The sequence below is a fragment of the Megalobrama amblycephala genome, linkage group LG3 (genome assembly GCF_018812025.1).
Source record: "Megalobrama amblycephala isolate DHTTF-2021 linkage group LG3, ASM1881202v1, whole genome shotgun sequence".
NCBI lineage: Eukaryota > Metazoa > Chordata > Actinopteri > Cypriniformes > Xenocyprididae > Megalobrama > Megalobrama amblycephala.
The window spans coordinates 28666089-28689711 of NC_063046.1; the positions used below are offsets into that span (position 1 = coordinate 28666089).

Below are 23623 nucleotides of genomic sequence, written 5' to 3' on the forward strand. Positions count from 1 at the left end.
GAGGTAGAGCTGGACCATGTCAGCTGAGCAGAAAACTGACCCCCTAGTCAGAAGCCCTCTTCACTTCCCAGCAGGCTGCTGCCACTGCCCTACAGAGCCTCGAGTGCATTCTTCTGTCCTCCCACAGTACACATTCCCTTTGATACATCAGTGCAGTCTAATTACAAATACAAGAAGTCCGTTATAGGCATTAGATGTCAAATAAACTGTGCTATTGATTTTGGAGCCCATTAGAAGTTCATATATCGTGCAGCAGCCATAGAACCGAGTAATACTTAAACAGCTCATTCTCAATATGTGGAAGCTCATTGTTCTAGAAAACACTTAAGATCGAAACATTTCCATTAGACATGCTCTTGCCATAGCTTTTAATTAAGTACGTCTGGGCTTTTGTGAACTTTTTTTTCTTTTTGGCCTATATAATTTTTTCCTCTATAATTATTTGAATGCAGTCTGGTTTAATTGTTAGAAAAAGCACTTAATCTTCTTAGAAAATACTTGTACTTGCTTTAATTATGTGCTCTGGCTTAAATATCACAAAATCAGTTTGATAAAGTGAAGAATTTTCTTCCATCCAAAAATGGTAGGAGGACACAGCTGTTAGAAATACAGTGCACTTGTCAAAAATAGCTTGTCAGACTTCAGGCTATAATCATTAATGTAAATGGGACACATTCACATTTTTAGGCCATAAGATAAGCAATTATTTGCTCTGTAGATGAATGATGCTCTGTAGCTCAAGTGTTGGCAGTAATAGAAGTTGATTTGAATCTGAGAGGCATTTTCTTGTGTCCTTGTGATTACGGTAATTTAGCTGCAGGTCTTTGAGCTAAACTTTGCAAAGAATTGAGGCCTGGACAGTGTAATATAGTACAAACTCTCTGTAACACCAGAGCATCTGCCCATAACATAACATCTTTTTCTGCATGCTGCTACATTATGTGGTAGTCAGCATGTGGATTAGTTTCTGTGTGTGTGTGTGTGTGTGTGTGTGTGTGTGTGTGTCAGGGTTCCCACGGGTCATGGAATTTCTGGAATATCATGGAATTTTAAAAGTTCTATTCCAGACATTGAAAGTCAGGGAATTTTATGTATTTTTTGTCCAAGTCATGGAATCAAGGGCGTAGATTTGGTTTCAACATTGGGGGGGTTGAGCGTTGGTATGCTGCCATTTTTTTTTTTTTTTTTTTTTTTAATTTAAAAAAAATCTGTTTTATGTGTAGCGTTATTGGATAATTTATTTCTTCTCTATCTATCTATCTATCTATCTATCTATCTATCTATCTATCTATCTATCTATCTATCTATCTATCTATCAAAACTTTATGGAATTTATGTATAACCATTCATCAAATTAAAACATAACGGAGTGATTCTAAAAAGAAATAAATTATGTTATATATTGAAACCGCCAGTAGGTGGCAGCGATTCGACGTTTTAATGAGTGAGTTACTTAAATCTTTCATTCAAGCCAATTCGTTCAAAAGTCAGATTAATTAAGGAAGAAAACAAACACTGATTTGAATACTTTTGTCATTGATAAGACGCTATTGAAAAATGAAGTAACAAAATAGATGGCTGTTTTAGTAATTGGTTACAGTTACACTGATAGTTATGGCTAAATTGCAATGGATTAGCTAGCTAAAATATATGTGGAGTGTACTTAGCTATTACAATGTTTTCATACCTCCTTCTCAGTACATGCTTTATTCTTTTTAACAGAAGTTTAATATAGTCGGCTGGGCAGCGGTTCTCTTCATTTTTGGTGCTACCCGCTCTCTTTCATTCAAACAGTAGAGCGCCACTCGCGTTGAGTTGGTGAAAGTGCAACACGCGTTGGTTGGGCGTTACCAATCGGTTCAATGGAGGGGGGGTATTTTTTTGACTAATTTATTATGACAAACACATATTTGATTATAAACAAAATTATTGTTACAAAATAAATGAATTTTACATATTTTAGTATAGATCTACTGTGATTTTCATGTTGAAATATTGGGGGGGTTGTAACTGATGGATTTGAATATTGGGGGGGTTACCTCCCCCCCATCCCCCCCACAAACTACGCCCCTGCATGGAATATCAGGGATTTTTGTTAGTTGCTTTAAATTTTAGTTTCCATTTATCAAAATGTAATTTTACTATACCATTTTTTTTTTAACGCGTTGTTTCACACGTTTTGCGCATTGTTTCAGCGGCATTTTATTCCCTTCCCGCTAAATGCAGTCACCTGTACCTATTAACCAAGGCAAACATATCAGGAAAATGTAAATTTCGAGAGCTTTGACAACAAAATGACCACTTCAAAGACTGTCCTAACCAGCCGCGACACGAAAAAGGATTCTATTTTTGAAATGGTTTCTATATTTATGAGATTTTGCAGCTAATAGTTTAGATCACAGAGGGTATAAGGACATAAATGCACAATGAGAAGTATTCATTGCTTACAGTTTGAACGTTCTTGTTTCCTTTCATTTCTTTTCAAAATCTGAGGTAAATTATCCATTGTTGCTCTCATAGTGGCTTTTAAAGTCATGCAAAATGATATTCAAGCTCAAACCATTTTAACATTATGCGAAGCTCATACAAAGATTGTATCAGTCAGTGAGTATGTATTTTCAAGTGTTTTATGGTTTAATTTTGTTTAGTTCAATTTCGTTTGGTTTTCGTGTTTAGCTGTGAACAGAGCCCGCCCACACGCTGTTTGGCTGTGATTTATGATTGATTTTGTCTTCTTGTAGTTTTGTCACGTCTGGCAAAGTGGATAGAACCCAAGAGGTGACACTTTGATACTTTTTGGATACCGGTAGCGCGGCTGACATTATGGGGTGAAAATACTAACTGGACCATAGAATCCTTCACATCTTACCCACCCAAAATCAGCGAATTTCACTGCCAAATCAGAAGTGCAATAGAACTGTTTTTTAAATTAAGTCACCAGTAAATTGTATGGCTCCTACAGTAAATGTTGTATTGTCTTATATATGTTTTATTTTACCAGTTGTGGAATCCAACCATTCAACCATCTGAGATAACGTAGTTAGCCTACTTTGAGTATTTCTATTTTATGCAACTTTACACATTTATTAATAGTAAATTAATAATTATCATCATGTTTGCAGCGAACAATATATTTCAGACCTAGTGGAGTAATATCAATAATAGTATCTAGGTCTGAATTGAATTGGCTATATTGTACATTTTAATGGATCACACTACAAACATAATGATCTTATAATACATGATGCATTGCTGTGTCCGCAATCTCATAATTCCCACTTTTGGACACTTTTGCTTTAACGGACATTAGACAACACTGCAAAATCAAGCTGTTATATTCATATATTTATTGTCCAACACTCCCAATTTTTCTGATGCATGTCCTTAATTTAATTTCATATGTTGGTAATAATTCAGTGTTTATAAGCCAGAATTCTAACCCAAACTGACTAGGTTTCTAGAGCGCAAAGGTTTTGTGAAAAAAGTGGAAGACTTAAACACAAAGTGTGTAAAATAAACTGTAAAAAGGATTTGATGATCACTAGTGATAGTATTTTATTCTGTGTTGTCATCATTCAGGTTGGATTTCAGCTTTAATGTATGTTTTTTTTTTTTTTAAAGGTGCCCTAGATTATGTTTTTAAAAGATGTAATATAAGTCTAAGGTTTCCCCTGAATGTGTCTGTGGAGTTTCAGCTCAAAATACCCCATAGATTTTTTTTTATAATTTTTTTTAACTGCCTATTTTGGGGCATCATTATAAACGCGCCGATTTATGCTGCGGCCCCTTTAAATCCCGTGGTCCACGCCCACAGAGCTCGCGCTTGCCTTAAACAGTGCCGTAACAAAGTTTACACAGCTAATATAACCCTCAAAATGGATCTTTACAAAGTGTTCGTCATGCATGCGGCATGCATGCGTCGGATTATGTGAGTATTATATACTGTTATATTGTTTACATTGATTCTGAATGAGTTTGAGGCTATGCTGCATGGCTAAAGCTAACATTACACACTGTTGGAGAGATTTATAAAGAATGAAGTTGTGTTTATGCATTATACAGACTGCAAGTGTTTAAAAATGAAAATAGCGACGGCTCTTGTCTCCGTGAATACAGTAAGAAACGATGGTAACTTTATCCACATTTAACAGTACATTAGCAACATGGTAACGAAACATTTATAAAGACAATTTACAAATATCACTAAAAATATCATGATATCATGGATCATGTCAGTTATTATTGCTCCATCTGCCATTTTTCGCTGTTGTTCTTGCTTGCTTACCTAGTTTGTTGATTCAGCTATACACATCCAAACGTTTTGCCCTTGTCTAATGCCTTTCATAATGATAATGTTGGGAACGTGGGCTGGCATATGCAAATATTGGGGCGTACACCCCGACTGTTACGTAACAGTCGGTGTTATGTTGAGATTAGCCTGTTTTCCAGAGGTCTTTTAAACAAATGAGATTTATATAAGAAGGAGGAAACAATGGAGTTTGAGACTGTATGTCATTTCCATGTACTGAACTCTTGTTATTTAACTATGCCAAGATAAATTAAAATTTTCATTCGAGGGCACCTTTAACAAAGCAGCTGATATTGCCATAGAAACTACTGGACTGACGAGTGGCTTTCACAACAAAATGGCGGAAACGCAGGGCTGCTGCTGGGCGCCGGTGCTGCAATGGAATGTTCTATTGAGTGTCGCTTCTTGTTAGTGTATATTCTTTGCGTTGGGTTAAGACACTGTAAGCTAAAAAAAAAAAGGATACGGCATAGCCGCATTTTCACTGCACACAACATTAGGATACGACTGTCGCATTTCACCCCCTAGTGGCAGTCGCACAGAATTTTCAAGTTGGTCGTGCGTAGCAGTTACCGCCGTTAATTCACCATGGTAAAATGAATGAATATGAATAAATATACGCACATTGGATAAACTACCAACATTACTTCTAAAGGAGAAATATTATGGGTTTTCCAGGACTTAAATAATTAATAATTATTAAATAATTATTTCAGACTTAAATAATCATAACTATTTTACATAAATATCCTAGTGTCAAACAGTCTAAGATGATCTGCAAAAACTAAATGTGAAGAAATAAAAAGACTGAATGATGAACTTGATGACAAACAGAAAATCCTCTAGAGCAGTGGTTCCCAAATTGGGGTACGTGAGGTGACGGAGGGCGTACGCAAACAAAATGCTGAGTTTTGCCGTTCATTTAATTCTTTAATTTATTTTGTGGTCAAAACTGACTGCATCTATTGCCACATAAGCAGCGTGCATACGGATGCCTATTGGTTGCTTGCAGATTATGCTGTCTTAGCAAATTGCGCTACATTACTGCCGTTCTCAACAATGTACCTATAGATTTATTTCTTATTATCATGAAGAACAAAAATAGCCGGCACAGAAAGTGCATAGAGATCAATTTAAGATTTAAACTCATGATACAAAACATACCTTTTTTCTTGTTTTTAATGTTGATAATATTATACGAGCAAGAATGCAAATCCAAATATCCACACGATTGCAAATGTGAAATTTTACAACAGTTCAACAAACAAAAAGTGATGTTCTTAATAGTATTTTTAGTATTTGCTCTAACTACAGCACATAGCGCTGTTTCGTGAACGAATCTACGGCTTTAAACAAATTGTTTGTGAAAGTAATTGATTCAATGATTCATACGTAAATACAGCCACTTGTTCGTTACTGAATGAATGACACGATGACTAACACATAGACAGATATTTTGTAATGTTTAATAAAAAAAAAAAGACTAACACATAGACAGTGACTATCCGCCACCTACTGACAGTTTTAGTATTTAAAAGAATCACTTTTCACATTATCATCATTGCATATTTCTCTATTGAACATTTTTTATTTATTTATTTAAAACATTATTAATGTTGTAAAGGTATTTATAAAGGTTAAAAAATGCACTGGAAAGTCAATTTAGGGGGCAAATATTGTCCCTTAATGGAACCGGTGCAGTGGAAGTGGAAGAGAGGGGGTACGCAGAAGGATGGTAAATGCCTCGGGGTACTCCACTCTAAAAAGTTTGGAAACCTCTGCTCTAGAGCGTTTTTCCCTGAAAGGATAAAAACTATAAATTAATTTCTGTAGAAATAGGACAGAAAAATATCAAAGTGCATTTAACGGGTAAAAGCACAAAAAAAAGTAGTGTGTATGAGTGTTTAACTTAGTTTTGTACTAAAAATGTCTGTGAACAAGTAAATAAAGCTTGCAAATGGATGGATTTAAAATATTTTTTATATCTGATTTTTGTTTGCTCAGTGCTCAGCACAACAGTGGCCTGTTTTTCCATTCATTATAGGTCATGGAAATTCAGCTTTTTAGTTAGGGAAAGTCAGGGAAAAGTCAGGGAATTTGACATTTGGCTTAGAGTGGGAACCCTGGTGTGTGTGCATCTACTTAACCATATTCTGGGAACAGATTTGTACCCAGAAGTGAGCTAAATCTGACAAAACCTCCTTTTGGGTATGTGCACAAGAACACAAAACACTAAAGAAGATATTTTGAAGAATGTCGGTAACCAAACAGTTGATGGGCCCCATTGACTTCTATTGTATGGGAAAAAAAAATACAATGGAAATCAATGGGGCCCATCAACTGTTTGGTTACCGACATTCTTCAAAGTATCATCTTTTGTGTTCAGCAGAAGAAAGAAAATCATAGAGGTTTGGAACAACTTGAGGTAGAGTAAATGATGACAGAATTTTCAATTTTTGGTTGAACTATCCCTTTAAAGGTGCCCTAGAATCAAAAATTGAATTTACCTTGGCATAGTTGAATAACAAGAGTTCAGTACATGGAAAAGACATACATTGAGTTTCAAACTCCATTGCTTCCTCCTTCTTATGTAAATCTTATTTGTTCAAAAGACCTCCGGAAAACAGGCGAATGTTACATAACAGTCGGGATCATTAATATGTATGACCCCAATATTTGCATATGCCAGCCTATGATCAAGGCATTAGACAAGGGCAGCCAGTATTAACATCTGGATCTGTGCACAGCTGAATCATCAGACTAGGTAAGCAAGCAAGGACAATAGTGAAAAATGGCAGATGGAGCAATAATAACTGACATGATCCATGATAACAAGATATTTTTTAGTGATATTTGTGAATTGTCTTTCTAAATGTTTCGTTAGCATGTTGCTAATGTACTGTTAAATGTGGTTAAAGTTACCATCGTTTATTACTGTATTCGCGGAGACAAGAGCCGTCGCTATTTTCATTTTTAAACACTTGCAGTCTCTATAATTCATAAACACATCTTCATTCTTTATAAAGCGAGATTTAAATATTTTCAGGATATTTTCACAACTGCATTCTCAGAAAACTTGCGCTGTGTGAACGGAACCTGACTGGACAACCAGTTGTCCGTCACAGGTTTTCGCGTGTGGTTTTGCTTTCGGTAACTGAGTGTCATCTGAAGGTTTTAGATCCAGTCACTGTTCTCCATTAGAGCAGTTCCTGTCAGTTTTGTGTTCTATGTGTCATCCGCTCTTGTAGACGCAATCACTAGCACAGCCGTCAATCATGACATTATCATGACAAATAAATACTTAATAAAACCATACTTATTGAAAAAACAGTTGAGCGTGATGAAAACCACCTAAAATGACAGAAACCATCTTTGGAAAAAATATTTGAAGTTTGTAATAGGATTTTTTTAGTTTTGCTCACGTCCCATTCAATTAAATGGAGAGGATGGGGTTTATGACCTATACTGCTGCCAGCAACTGGGGAGGGCAACTGAAATGCTTTGGCTTCACTTTTCAGGACTTGTGCAGCACACTATGTTGCCACCTGTCATAAAATGCAAGCAGACACAGTGCAAAGCTGCTTTTGCCACATAAAAGCATGTCGTCGAATATGACAGATGAGACACTCTACTCGCACTCCAAGAAAGTTAGCTCATCAGTGAAGTTTTTTGGATTCCGCGAAAACTTGTCAATCACCCCAGTATGCAGGACTTGCCGATCAAAAGTGAGGGAAATCTTCGACATTTGTATACCGAAATCCGGGAGACTCCAGGGGGGAGGAGGTGTTTTGGGGGGCGGGGCTCGGCAGATGGGGGTTGGGTTTGGGGCGGGCCAGAGGCAAGTTAAATACACATAATTATTAATAAGAATTACAGTGATAATAATGAGACTTATTCATGTTTCTTTTTTATTTATCTTTATTATAACAAATTTTATATTACATAAAAGGAAACGGGTAACACTGTGGTGCATGTGGAACATGTAACAAAAAATTTCATGTACTTCATGTATTTAACATGAGGTGTTTCCTAGCATTTCTTACATCCAGAATTATAATTGTAAGTAGCAGACTTTGCTGGAGGGAGTGTACTTGTGCGCAGGTTTTGTATCCACCTTATTCCCACGCCCCATGACGCTTTGAGCGAATCATGGGTGTAACTTCCGTTAAGATGTAAACAGTCAGTGAAAGGCTCGCTCTATGAACGCAATAATATGTTTTATTTTTAAACTGGGTACAATGAGATTACATTATTTTTCTCACCCTTCAACTAATGAACATTAAAAGGCATTTAAAAGTGTAAAAGCATCATCAAGGCATTTCAACAGGCCATGAAAAAGCATGATTCTTTCCACAGCAATAACGGACGGGTTACATATAAATATAGTGGTATATATCTGTATTATGTAACATACGTTGCCTTGATAAAAATGTTCATAAGCTTCAGCATTGCGTGATACTATTTCAAAGTGATTTCCATCATTTTTACAGATAATAAATTGTATTTACCTGTGAAAACAAACCTGGAAAGAGATGTGAGGCTTTGAGGAGAAAACGAGAGATTCTTCGTTCATTCCAGTGAATTATTAATGGGATATATCGTAAATTATATCGAGAGAACAGATCACAAATGTGCAGTATATGTTGTCCTTTTTCATACTATTACAGCGGTACGTTATGCAAAGGGGCAAAAGAAAATAATCATGAGGATAGAAAGCGACTGAAAAGAGCTCTTGCCATATTCTTGTTATAACATGTTACATTAAAATACCAAGCGTTACGTTATTCTCATGATGTCTGAAAATAAAACATGAAAGAAAAATTGACAGCTCATTCAGTCAAACTTACAGATAAACTTTATTTGTAGGGCAACCTTATGATTTGAAACTTTTAGTTTCAGTCTTTTTGAAAGAAAGTTCCCCAAACCGGAAGTGCAACCCATAAAAAAAACGTGGGAATTGTCGATGCTGCTTCGTGATAAGAAATTAAATTCCTCGGTCCAGCTGTTGTTATATTTGCAGCTATATTTAGTTTTTTCATTTTTTTGCCGTAGCACCACTTGAGCTTTCTAATGCCATTTTAGTGATGCTTGATTCAAATTCCCCCGTCTACCTGCGCAGATATCAACATTGCAACCAAGTTGTAGGTTGCCAGGTTGAGGTCACAAATGGGTTCAAAATTGTATGATGTATCTATTGTGTGAGTAGGATGCGTTTCATACAAGATCTGCCAACTGGACAACCTTGTATTGATGTGATTATTCATATAACAAGGTAGGGCCATACAAATTACGGGAGTTTCCCGGGAGAAATAAAACGGGAGGGAGGTGGGAGATGGGAGATGGAGATGGGTGTGAAATACGGGAGACTCCCGGGAAAAACGGGAGTGTTGACAGGTATGCTGTTCACCCACCTCCGCAGAGATGGCCACTGTATCTTGCAGATTTGGCCACTGTACAGAGTTTTTTTTTTTTTTTTTTTTTTTTTTTTTGAAATGTTACATTTAACTAGAGATGCACTGATATATCGGCCAACAATCGGTATCGGCCGATAAAAGCTATTATTATCACTATCGGCCATAGTTAAAAACAATTATATCCTGTCAATCAAAAAGGTGCGGATTGCGGAAAGACATGTTCAGACTGCAACTCATACATACTGTATGTGAAGAAAATAAATTTAGTTGAATTTTAACACATTAACAGTTTAAAATAGTGACATTAAAGCAGGCTCTTTTTGACCCTATGAATCACGCGTAGTTCAAGCCAGGGTTGCCAGGTCTGCGTTTTTTTTCCCTACATCAAATATTATTTGTAGCACCTCTCATCCAATAATCGCAAAAAAGCTTTGTGCTTTATTACTTCTGATAAAAATTATTTTATCATGAAATTCAAACGGCATTCACAAATGGCGTTTTGACGCTCTTAAATGTGACGTGTCAGATGAGAGGGTTCCCTGTATAGTTTGCAACATTATTTGGGAGAGATTTTTTTTTTTTTGTTAGTATACCCAAAAATTTCTGAAAAAATGTCAAAAAATTCTGACCCTCATTAACCCTCATGTCATTCCAAATCCGTAAGACTTTCGTTCATCTTCAGAACACAAATGAAGATATTTTGTATGAAATCTGAGAGATTTCTGTCCCTCCATTGACAATCTACGCAACTACCAATTTGACGCTTCAAAAAGTTCATAAAGAGAGCGTAAATATAATCCATATGAATTGAGTGGTTTAGTCCAAATTTTATGAAGAGACACAATCGCTTTATATGTTGAAAAGTTTTAATTTAGGCTTTTATTCACATATAAACATTCAGCGCATACATCAGTAAACGGAAATTTACTGATGTTATCTTCGATTTTTCCCCATTTAAATAGACAAAATGGTAATGGTCTGATAGGTGCGATCTAAACCACCTTGATACCTGTCCCTGAATACCAGTGTAATTTTGTAGTCAATCTAAGAGTATGTTCTGATCTACAGTGTCGAAAACAGCAGTAAGATTAAGTAAAACAAGTATTGAGATACAGCCTTGGTCAGAAGCTAGAAATATGTCATGAGTCATATGTAATTTTAGCAGTTTCTGTGCTATGATGGGCCCTGAATCCGGACTGAAATTTTTCATAGATATCTTTTTTTCTCTCTCTCTCTCTTGTTTTTTTTTTTTTTTTTTTTTTTTTTTTTGCAGGAAGGAGCACAATTGAGAGGTCACAACTTTTTCTAGTATTAAGCATAAATGGAAGATTTGTAATGGGTCTATAATTTGCCAATTCATTTGGAATTAGTTGTGGTTTCTTAATGAGAGGCTTAATAACTGCCAGCTTCAACGGTCTTGGGACATGACCTAGAGATAGAGACGACTTAATAATATTGAGAAGAGGCTCTTGTGATACAGGTAACAAGTCTTTTAGTAGTTTAGTGGGTACTTGGACCTAATAAACTTGTTGTTGGTTTAGATGCAATGATAATTAGATGCAATTTATTTAGCTCTTCCTGTCCTATAGTTATAAAGCACTGCAATTGTTCTTTAGGAGCGATAATTGAGGCTGAATCATAAAACGCTGTCAAAGGATGAATTGACATCCATCAATTTACAATTGTATTTCTGATACTTTAGATTTTCTCAGTGAAGAAATTCATAAAGTCATTATTACTAAACTGTAATGGAATATTCAGTTCAGATTTATTTATTAATCTAGTCACTGTACTAAATAAAAACCTTGGATTGGTTTGGTATTTTCTATGAGTTTGTGGAGATGCTTGGCCCTGGCTGCTTTTAGAGCCTTTTTATAGCGGGTCATGCTGTTTTTCTGCACAATTCTAAAGACCTCTAAATGAGTTTGTTTCCATTTGTGGAAACTAGATTACGAGTTTTTCTCTTGATAGTGTGAGTAATACTGTTGTACCACGGTGTAGTACTCTGGTGTAGTACTTTTTATTTAATCTGATGTGTGCAACAGTTTCTAATGTATTAGAGAAGGTAGTGCCGCTAGTAATTTCCTCAAGTTCATTTGTGTTTATGGGTACACTGAGCAGCGGAGACCGATCAGGCAGGTTATTTGTGGATCTATCTATAGTGGTTGGGATATTGTTCTACCTGGTCGATAACGTGGAGCAATATGGCAATTATCAGCAGTACGCAGTATGCACGTTACAAGGTCAGTGACATCATCACTTTGCAGTAGAATATCTCTATCAGTAGGATTGTTTCCATCCAATATAATTAAATCTAGTGTATGATTGAAATGCTGAGTGGGTCTGGTGACGTTTTGCTTGACCCCAAAAGAGTTTAGTCAATCTGTAAACTCAACCCCTAACACATCATATGGTATTATCTACGTGAATGTTAAAAGTCTCTGAAAATCAATGCTTTATTGACATTGACCAATAGGTCTGAGAAAATCCGCAAACTCATTTAGAAAATCAACATAGGGCCCTGGAGGTCTATACAAGGTTGCCAAAGCAAAAGATTTTTTTCTTATCTGAAAGTGTAACATTTAGCACAATCACTTCAAATGAATTAAATGTCCTGTCTTCTGACTAACATTAAGAATATCTGTATAGATTGTTACAAAACCACCATCATGAGCATTCAGAAGCAGCTACTGCTTATAACAGTAGCCTGGTGGAATAGACTCATTAGGACCAAAATAGTTATTTGGTTTAAGACAGGTTTCAGTAAGCCAGAATACATCAAAACTATTATCTGTGATTAATTTCATTTACAAAAACCACCTTAGGTGTGAGCTATCTAATGTTTAGGAGCACAACATTTAGAAATTGTTTTTGTTCTCTAATTTTGTTATTTTTCTGGTTTAATCATGATCGGGTATTTCCATAAGGATAATGTATAGATTAATTTGACAGATAGCATTATTGTTTTTAATTTTTTTTTTTTTCAATATTTCTTTAGATATTGTAATATATCGTTATTGTGAATTATTTTGGCCATGAGAATAGTATAGTGAAAATTTTGATATTGTGACAGCCCCAACTATAATAACCCTGAACCTGAGGAAAACATACAAACAACTGCCACAGTAATGAATATGTAGACCTCAAGTGATTGCAGGGACTCTGAACAACACTTCAGTTTCACCAAGTTCATATAAAGCACAACATAGTGTGCTCCAGGCAAACTGTTGGGGAGAAAACGCCTCCTGATCCAATTTAATGTGTTGGACTTCATAACCTTGCCATCCTTATTGTGAGAAAACGAGAATAAAGGACTTTTAGAACCAATGAAGAGATTTCAAAAGACTCAATTTAGCACACATTGATCCATTCTGTGTATTCCAGCACTTGTTTTACTAGGCTCATCCTGTCAGATAATGACCAGTAAGAGGGATGTGTCACACATGTGTCCACCCAAATCCTGCCTGCTTGCCTTCCTCAACCACCACACAATTAAAGTTCTGCACCCTATCACCTGACAGTGCAGGGACAGGCACCTCCAAGGGGCGACAATGACATTGTTCAGCAGCAGGAGGCACGACAGGTGAATCACTGGCCTGCACATTGACTGTTGACTGAAATTTCTGAGCAGTCAACCTACTCTGTAGCCCTGGACACCTACCAGCCATCCTTAGCCATCTCTCCACTGAGAAGACAGCAGTTTTCCCAAGAGAAGCCTAGAGTGGGCCTTCAGCTGAGCAAGCTCATTATCTAACTTGAGCTTGATTTCTCCTTATTAACTACCCTTTCCTCAAAAGCCTTTCTGGCAAGCTCAGCCAAAGAGCAGAAGTATTAATGAGATGAAATTTTTCCATGCTCTCTGATGCATCTACTTCATGGTAATGTATGGCTTCAAGAAGCTGAAATTAACAAAGCATCTCAAATTCAGACCGTGGAAGAGCTCTACATCAAAGTTAGCCATTATTTTAATAGAGAGGAAAGCATGACTGGCTGCACAGAAGCTCTGGCGATGATACAAAGCACCAATGTACATGTATATCTGCAGGTTTGATAAGAAGTACAGAAAATAAGTAAACTCCACTAATTGCCAGTATAATATAATACAAACTCTCTGTCTAGGGGTAATAGCATATGTTCGATCGACTGGTAGATCTTTCTCACTGTCCCAGTAGCTCCCGTAAATAACAGAAATATGAGTACAAAATACATTACTTTTCTCAAGTGTTTGTACTGTATTTTTTGTATTTATTTTTCTGTTATTTTTGGAAAAACTGGGATGTTGCAAGCAGAGCAGCTCACTGTTCTTGATGCTCGAAATATAGGAAGAAAATATAAATATTGAAATAGGGATGAGGGGTTATATGAATGTATCTCTAAAGGGAACTTACTGTATTCAGAAAAAGTGTTGATGGCGATGGCATTTTATTTTCCTCTTGCCTCCGAATAAAGTAGCTATTTATAAGGCAGTGCTGCTTTGTTTACTGCGGTAACCAAGGAAACGCTGTATCACTGCTCTTCCATCAGCTCCACCTGCTGTCAGAGAGTAAATTTGCATCTCATTCAGCCTGTCTGCTGTTTATGTTTCATGCTTTTTTTTTGTGTGTGTAGAATATAATTTCACAAAGATAAAGTCAGACCGTTCCGTTTTTGTTTTAAATATTGAAATTAAATCTAATTCAAATGAAAATCAACTGCTCATGCAACATGTATGTTATAGTATCTTTGTTTGGATCGTGATTGAAATGCAGTGGTTACCTTTAATTTGAAATAGCTAGATATTTTTGCTTATAATAATGATAATAATAATAATAATAAAATATAAATATCTGTAGCCAGTATCGGAATCGGCCAATTTTCTTGTAAAAATAAATAAATCAGAATCTGAATTGGCCATGAAAAAATACTAAATACAATCTGGGCTGTCTTTTTCTATCAATTCTTCAATAGGTAGATCTTGTCTTTCATAAAGGTCGAGGTCAGGGATCTTGGGCTTAAAAAGGTTGGTGACCACTGTTCTGAAGTGTGTGGATGGTTTTTGTTTGTTTGTTTTGTTTGAGTTTAGGGGATGCCCAAAGAGAGAGCTCTCATTGGTGCCAGTTCACATTCAGTTGAATTCACATTTATTTGTAGAGCGCTTTTCACAATACATGTCGTTTCAAAGCAGCTTTACAGAAAATGCCTGTCAACGTTACAGTTTAGAGTGATCTGTTAACAGAGGTGACTGTGCAAGTTATATAATTTCAGAAATGTACCTATACAAATCACAAAGTCAGCTAACAATCTATTAATTTAAGGCAGAAACAATGAGCTAATTTAAGTAATGAATATATGTTAACAAATGATTAAGATATATAGAACAATTTAGATTGGTGCATGTTGATCCAGAGTTGCGGCAGTTGACCTCTCTTCCTCCTTCTTGGTGCCGTCTGCCATTTGAGGTTTAAACCAACTCTGGTGTCAGTTGATATTGTGTACTGTATGATTGGTGTAGTTTAGTTCAAAGGTGAAGATGCTGTTGTGGTGGTGAAGGTGGTGAACAATGGCAAATATAATGATATTTAGATAAAACCACAACAGTCCATTATTGTGAATAATTCAGAACATCAAGACACATGCTTAGTTTCATGAGGTCAGGTCTAAGACTAATGCAGTGTGTATCTGTGTGTTTATGAATATCGATTAGTTAGATTGTCACAGATTTTCAGTTACCAGCAGAGACGGTGGACAAATTCAGCTCATAAAGCTTCTGAGAGCTCTGGGAGCTCACATTGAGAAACCATTTACTTCATTCTTCCAAAGTCAATAATGGCAGGAATCTGCTGGGGATCATAAATCAGTGTAATTGTTACTCTGACTAAAGATAAGCCATCACAACTGATTTATCATTTTAATACAACTCAGCTCATTAATGCATTTTTAAGAATGGAATAGTCTCAGAATTTTTTTGGTGGCTTCAGTAGACAGCAAACACTGACATTGTGATGCCTCCTCACTCTTTTCCTCCAGCAGCTATTCTTCCGTCCTTTAGTCTGTTACAGTTGAGATGAAATTATCAGCCCTGTGTACTTTTTGTTCTATTTAAAGACCAAAACAGAGGATCAAAGACACGTTTCCAAGCCCTATGTTGTTCCAGTTCTTGAAATCAAAGATGTTTCTGAGTTGCCTTAACTGAAATCTCTGGATCGCTAAGGGCTATGTGGAATTTTGCTGGGATAGCAGCACACACTAGTTTTATTTTAATTAGGAGAGCTATGAGTCAATTCAAATTAAATGCTTTGCTCTAGTTCTTTTTCAACCCAAAGTCCTTTCTCATTAGAGCAAAGCAGGTGTAGAAAGTCATCATTTTGTGAATATACAGTGTATATATATGATTTTTGTCCCCCTTCTAGGGATGTCACTGTGAGGAAACTTTCACACCGTTATATAAACTTGTGACAACACCTGTATTACCCATAACACTGGGGGTTATTTTTCACGTTCCCTTTTCACGCGTACTCTGTGTATAGAGAGCGGCAGTACTGACCACACATTTTACAAGATATTTGTCAATGATGCTCAGGATCTGCTGTGCACCAGATCCTCTGCTATTGTCTTGTCAGTCATCTTTCCTTACTCTCTTCACGTGATAAGTGAAACCTGACTCCTGCACTGTGCTGCAACTCTGGAGCTTGCGCTGTATGGAGCAGAGCAGACACTCTCAGTTTATAATTGTAGCGTCCATTGTCCAACTGAACTAAATGGTTTTTATTTCTGCTGTGAGACTTGTTGCACACTGCAGTAAGACATATCTATTTTAGAATATCATATTAAATGCTGGATGTATGGTAGCTACTTCACAAAACTTTTTTCTCTGAGGTATGGTAAAGCATGGTACTCGAAAAAATCAAGAAAATTAAATTTAAACAATAAGACTAAACGTGTTGATCTATATAACAATAATTAGTTTTCTGTCTATAAATATATCAAAACAGTTGTTCCCTTGTCTATTAAAACGTGTAATATATTAAAGCGTCTTTGGTGTTTCCATGGTTTCTTCAAAATAAAACTGGAAACCGAGGGCAACGCGGGTATGACGCAATTGACAGGCGACTCCTCACACGTCCCGGAGCCTTGGTTAAAATTGCAATTTTCTCGCAATTTACAAATAGTTGCAAACATTTGGGATATTGTAAGTACTCAAGTGAACAAAATATAACACTAGCCTAGTGGTTTTTGGATATTTTACTGCAAAATTCTTACATATTGCACCTTTAGCATGTTAATTCATTATTACCAAACTGACAATAAAAAATACTTATAAAGCATTAATTATTCTTAGTTAATGTTAATTTCTTAGTTACTGTTTAATAACATTACTAAAATCAAAAGAACTTATTTAATGGACCTGAGAGAAAACTAACAATGATCAGTTGTATTTCTTAACTAACATTAACAAAAATAATACTTTCTGTTACAAATTTAGCTATTGCTCAATCTTAGTTAATGCATTAAATAATGAGACCTTTATTGTAAGTGTTACCTGCTGTTCTTTATAGCCTAATTCTTTTGCACTTTAATCTGTTTGAAAATGTTACTTTATATATTTTTTGTGTATTGTATTATTATATTTAAACATTCAGAGTTTAGTTCTTAAACCTGGTGTGCTATGACAACACTTTTTTTTGCAACTTATTTCAATATCGTGATAATACCGTATATAATACCGTACCGTGATAAAAGCTTCAGCAATTAATTGCAACATGAAAATTTGATACCGTCACATACCTAGTCCGAACACAGTGTAACATGACTACCGCAGCAAGCCTGCCCCCTTCCTTCCCCCTCTATTTTAATTTCTTTTTATGTGTGTGCCGATTCGCTTTCGTGCAGTGCTTGTAAATGCAAACTCATTGGGTTTTAGTGTAGCAAGAGGATTTTTGTGACACTTGGAAAGTAAAATCCCAAATGAAATTCAGACTGTCACTGCAGGGCTGATTGTAGAGTTAAGGTGTGTTTTATGTTTCTGTAAATTCTCAGAAGCTGAAGGGCTTTTTCAATGGTTGTAGAGCTCCGGTTTTGAGATAATAATAGATAATGTATACACACACCAGACTCATTGATGCAAAAATGCAACATGAATATCTATGAATATTCATTTTTCTGATAAATGATGAAGAGGATTTAATGTAAAATACCTCAACCTGTTTAGTATGCCCACGGCTGCAAAGGAAATAAAATGTGTGCTTCTATATTATAGGGGGCCTGTAATGTGAAACGCTTGCAGTAGCTGCTTCATTAAATCATTGCCACAATAGCATGTCTACATTTAATGATATAAAGTGCACAACCTCTTTACTGTCACATCTTTAGTAGCCAATATTGGAAATCTAGTGGTTCCCTAGAGAAAAACAACTTTGCACTCCACAATACAGAAAAAATGGGGAATGCAGGCTGCTAAGTTGAGATGAACATGAAAATGCAGATTCACTCTCTGACAATAGATGGTACTTTTACAAAAGCAAAAATAACCTGGTTACTTTGAAAGTCAATGCGCTACATAACTTTTCTGGTACCTACTTTTCACAGAGGAAAAAAAATCATCAATATCAAATATTTACATGTTTTCAAAAGGCTGTTCAGATTTTTTATTCATTATGGTGTTTATGAAATAACACCAAATACAGGGAGTACAGAGACAAAATAGCTGGTTCCAGATTCTTCCTCTGCTATTTGCTGTTGCTTAGAAAAATACTCTGTGAGTGCCACCAAGTTGTGGTTGTATGTGAATCCTCTTCATTCACGAATGTTTGTGTTGATCTGAGCAGAGGCATTTAAAGCTGTTTATTCAAATTAAAATGTTTATTGCACTGAATTTTTGCACCTTTCACTTCACTGTTCATTATGTGTTATTCCAGAATGATTAATGCTGTTAATGTTTAAGACAATAAAAGTAAATGTTTTTCAGGATTCCTTGATGAATAGAAAGTTCAAAAGAACAGCATTTATCTGAAATACAAAGCTTCTGTAGCATTATACACTACCGTTCAAAAGTTTGGGGTCAGTAAGGATTTTTATTTTTATTTTTTTGAAAAGAAATTAAAGAAATGAATACTTTTATTCAGCAAGGATGCATTAAATCAATCAAAAGTGGCAGTAAAGACATTTATAATGTTACAAAAGATTAGATTTCAGATAAACTATTCATCAAATAATCCTGAAAAAAAATATTGTACACAAATATTTTGTACAATTGTACACATTAAATGTTTCTTGAGCAGCAGATCAGCATATTAGAATGATTTCTGAAGGATCATGTGACTGAAGACTGGAGTAATGATGCTGAAAATTCAGCTTTGCCATCACAGGAATAAATTACTTTGTGAAATATATTCAAATAGAAAACAGTTATTTTAAATTGTAATAATATTTCACAATATTACTGTTTTTTACTGTATTTTTAATTAAATAAATGTAACCTTGGTGAGCAGACGAAACTTCTTTTAAAAACATTAAAAATCTTAGTGGTTCCAAACTTTTGGACTGTACTGTATGTTGGGTTAGTGATCTAGGCTAGTAATCAAAATGTTGTAGGTTCAAATCAATGATCCATGAACTATCACCAGACATCAGTTACTGCAGGAGGATTCCCTATGACAAATATACTGGAAGGCATCTAGAGTAATAGTCTCTGCTAAAAGACAAATGAATTGGTGTACCTTTGGAATGCATTGCTGGGCTTATAGTGTGGTGATCTCATATATTTCAAACATAAAATCACTATGTCTACTTTATTATTTCTTTGTCATTCTTCTGTATTTATCCTTTTCTAATATTTAGGTGCTGTGATATTAATAGACACTTGAACTGACATTAGGTGTCTGTGGTTTTGAGTTGTTTCTGAGACTCCTTTGTCATCTGAAGTGCTTTTGTGTAAATGGTTTTGGAAGAGGGATGTTTGTGTTTTTAAGAATGTTTGTGTACTCATTATTTGTCGACCTTGAAACTAGAATATATTCTGTTTTTTGTTGTTGTTGTTGTTGTTGTTTTCTAGGGATGTGTTAATCCAGCGCTTCTTTGAATTTGTTCTTATCCCTGTCTCTAATTCTTGCTCATTTAATCTCTCAGTGACAAGAGACACATCTCTATTCTCAAACACATTCCCAAGCTCATGCCCAGGAAATCCCTGTCACTACTATCTTGTGTCTGTTAACTGCTTGATGACTTTGTACTGTAGTTTCAGACAGAGTGGCTTTGCAGATGACAGAGAATGTAATGGGAGTGAGTAATTCAGGACTGAACCAGTCTGGGTCCATAGGCTGTGCCGATGGAAGGGATCCAGTATAAATATGCCTGTAAAAGCCTGATTTATTTCAGTTGTCCAGATGCTCTCTGTCCACAGCAGCTGGAGTCCTGAGCGCTCCGTTTATCATTCAGTGTCAGCCACAAACCCAATATAAACCCTAAAGAACATTCGTGCACCCTTGCGTCCACAAAAATAGATGATTAAAATGCACTTTAACTCATACAGGGATGGTCTGAGCTTCCCTTAGAGTGTCACCGGAATAGCCGTCACTTTACCCCGGCAAATCCATTACTCACGTCCAGTAGGGAGCTCTGTCTGCTGAAGCCGTGAGCCACTTATCCATCTTCAGCAGTGTGGGCTGACTCTCACCATTACACAACCTGCCCTTCTGACCCTCTCCTGCTATAAGACAAGAGTTTTAATTTCATTTTATCTTCATCATAGTGAGAGGCAGGTGAGATTTCTTTCATGTGCTCTAATCTTGAATGGAATTAAAATGATTTAGCTCTTGATTCAAGCATTTATATTGAAGCCTTTAAGGGCAAGAGTGTATTTTTTTTTAAGTGCCTCCCTGAGCCTACACTAATTTTATTTATTATTTATTTTCTACCAGGTACACACTTAAACATGGAATGCAGATACCACATTCAGAACTGCAGATTTTGTTATCACTTCTTTTCTTTTTTTTTTTTTTTTTTTTCCCATGAACAGATTTCCCTCTTCTTCTCTCCCTGCTTCTGTTGGCCTGCAGTGAATAAGTGGGCTTAAGTGATGGTGGGTGGGTGGATGGACATGTTTGTGGTTGAAGGTGTGTGTGTGTCAGGGAGTGAAATGCAGGCCCTGCCCGGCAGCAGCCTCATCACTGCTCTAAATTACTGCCCTGTTTAATTAACACACTCATGCTTAAATCTTCCCTCCTGTCCTCTCAGACTCTCTTGACCTTACTCAGTGAACACATGCACACAGATACACAGACACTGGGTGATTAAAACAAATCCATCTTTCTAAATGTGCATAATGACTCTCAGTCACCTGCCAAAACTCACCTGCTCTTGTTTATCTTGTGCCCTTACATGTTTTCCAGCGTCGTCCGCACGCACACTCACTCTCCAGCGAAATGACAAACACTTCAATCACACGCTCACATTCTAAAACACAAATAGCCCTAATTACACCTCCCACACACACGCACCTGATGCTTTATTCAGAGACCTCTGCGCAATGACACACGTCGATGCGCGAGGCCAGAGCGGCACGCTATTGTTCCGTTAATGCTTTGAATACCTTGCTTCATCTAAACAGTTGTTTTGAATCAACTGTCTCAGTTCACTCTTATTTATGTTGTAATATCCCTGTGTTTACACTTTGTTTGTGTTCCGAATATTACTACCCTTCTGTGTGTTAAGAGATGGCTTCATTGGGATGCAAATTGCCATGGAAACTGTAAAGGATTATATGTGTGAAACAGAAAATGAAAACGGGAATCAAAATTAATTTTGGAGTTGACGTGGTTCCCAGAGCAGAAGCATTTTTTTCTATGCCTCCTGCTTGGCAGAGTGGTAGTCCTTGATGTGTGTGCATTTTATGTGTGTGTGTGTGTGTGTGTGAGAGAGAGAGCTTTATGTGGTATGGTGAAACGAGAAGGGTACATACAGACGTCTCTCTCTCTCCTGCCACTCTGCTCTCTTATTCATTAGTGTGGGCTGAACAGATGCGGCTGTCTGTAAGTCGCTAAATCACTTTTATTGCGGCTCAACTTACGGCAATTCTGCAGTTTCTGCTAATTTAGCAAAAAGATTGTTACACAGAGTAGCGCTTGTGTGCAAATAGAGATTTGAATGTGAAATGGAAATCTGGCAGATGCAGAGGCTGACACTGCAATCAGTTTTTGGCATTTTTTTTATGAGCATGCTGGTTTAACATCCTAAGTGGAGCTTAATGTTCAGTTTAAATACAGCAGATAAAAAAGTTAACTTTTCAAAATATGACACATTTAAAGTTTCAATTACTTATTATAACACTGTTCTAAGGCATTCCCTACGGTAATTTTTTCATTGAGTGTGAATTTTTTAATATTATTGTATCTGTCCAATGAGTAAAAGAAGCTGGTGTATTATAGCTTATAAGTTATATTCAAATGATAATAGGATTGCACATTATTTCTAGTTGGCCTACCTATTCTTAAACACAAATAGAATAGGGTGTCCATCTGGATATTGCTCTTTTGCAGGTCAACAGACATGATTTTGCGGGACAATGCGGAACACGTTTGAGAGTATTAATAGATTATGTAAATATTGATTTATGTTAGATGGAAATTCTATTTGCAGACTAATTGTTGGATGATAATATGCTTTAATTTGGTAATAAGCTTTCTAAAATATTGATTGTGATCGGCTTTGTATTACTGGCACTCAATTTTCTCAGGTTCAAGTGATATAACACATGACCTATTCTGTCTACTAAATATATTGAATATATATTTCCTTAGGCTATGCTACTTTATTAGACTATACAAAGATTATATGTATTTTTACCAGCTTCATCTTGAACTTGTAGCCTGCTTTTGTGGATTTGGCAGCTTCTAGCAGAGCCTTTTCATCTAGTGTGTGTCTGTAAAAATTCCTGGCAGGTGTTAACCTTCATCAGTTTACTTTTGCTGAGGTCCACACTGGCTAGTTTCCTTTGCTTTGTCCATGCAGCCATCATCAGTGGAAACACCCTCTCTAAATCGAACATTATGCCTGTGTAAATAGATTTTTAAACCCCATTAATCGCAGTTTGCAATTTTTTATTACCGTTTTTATTGTGGTGGTATAATTTCAGGGGGAAAAAAATGAAATGCTGGACACTGCTTATGACTTGAAGGGTGTGGGACAAAGCTGATTTTGCGACTATGAAATGTGGGACGGGTGTACCCCTAAAATAGAAGAAAATAATGTTTACATGTAGATATTTTTTTATTCTGCATTTAGTTTTTTTTCTCCATTTAAAGGATTAGTCCACTTTTAAATACACTTTTCCTGATAAATTTACTCACCCCCATGTCATCCAAGATGTTCATGTCTTTCTTTCGTCAGTCGAAAAGAAATTAAGATTTTTGAGGAAAACATTCCAGGATTATTCTCCTTACAGTGGATTTCAATGGCTACCAACAGGTTGAAGGTCAAAATTACAGTTTCAGTGCAGCTTCAAGGGCTTTAAATGATACCAGATGAGTAATAAGGGTCTTATCTAGCGAAACGATCGGTCATTTTCAAAAAAATACAACCGTTTATTCTTTATAAACAAAATATCGCCTTGAACGTACTTTCCGCTTCCGCATTCTTCATAACGCTTACGCTGAATGTCCTACGCCTTCCCTATTCAAGTTACGGAAAAAAACGAAACTGGCGCCGTGTTCGTTCCGTAAGTAGAATAGGGAAGGCGTAGAACATTCAGCGTGAAGAATGCGGAAGCGGAAAGTACGTTCAAGGCGATATTTTGTTTATAAAGCATAAACGGTTGTATTTTTTTTTTTTAAATGACCGATCGATTCGCTAGATAAGACCCTTATTACTCATCTGGTATCGTTTAAAGCCCTTGAAGCTGCACTGAAACTGTAATTTTGACCTTCAA

The 23623-nt window shown here is 36.2% G+C and overlaps 1 protein-coding gene across 5 annotated transcripts in view; it reads left to right on the plus strand.

The window, feature by feature from the left end:
- Positions 1 to 23623, plus strand: part of ambra1a (autophagy/beclin-1 regulator 1a) — a 104291-nt gene that overhangs the window by 35330 nt on the left and 45338 nt on the right. The gene's annotated exons all lie outside the window — the stretch shown is intronic.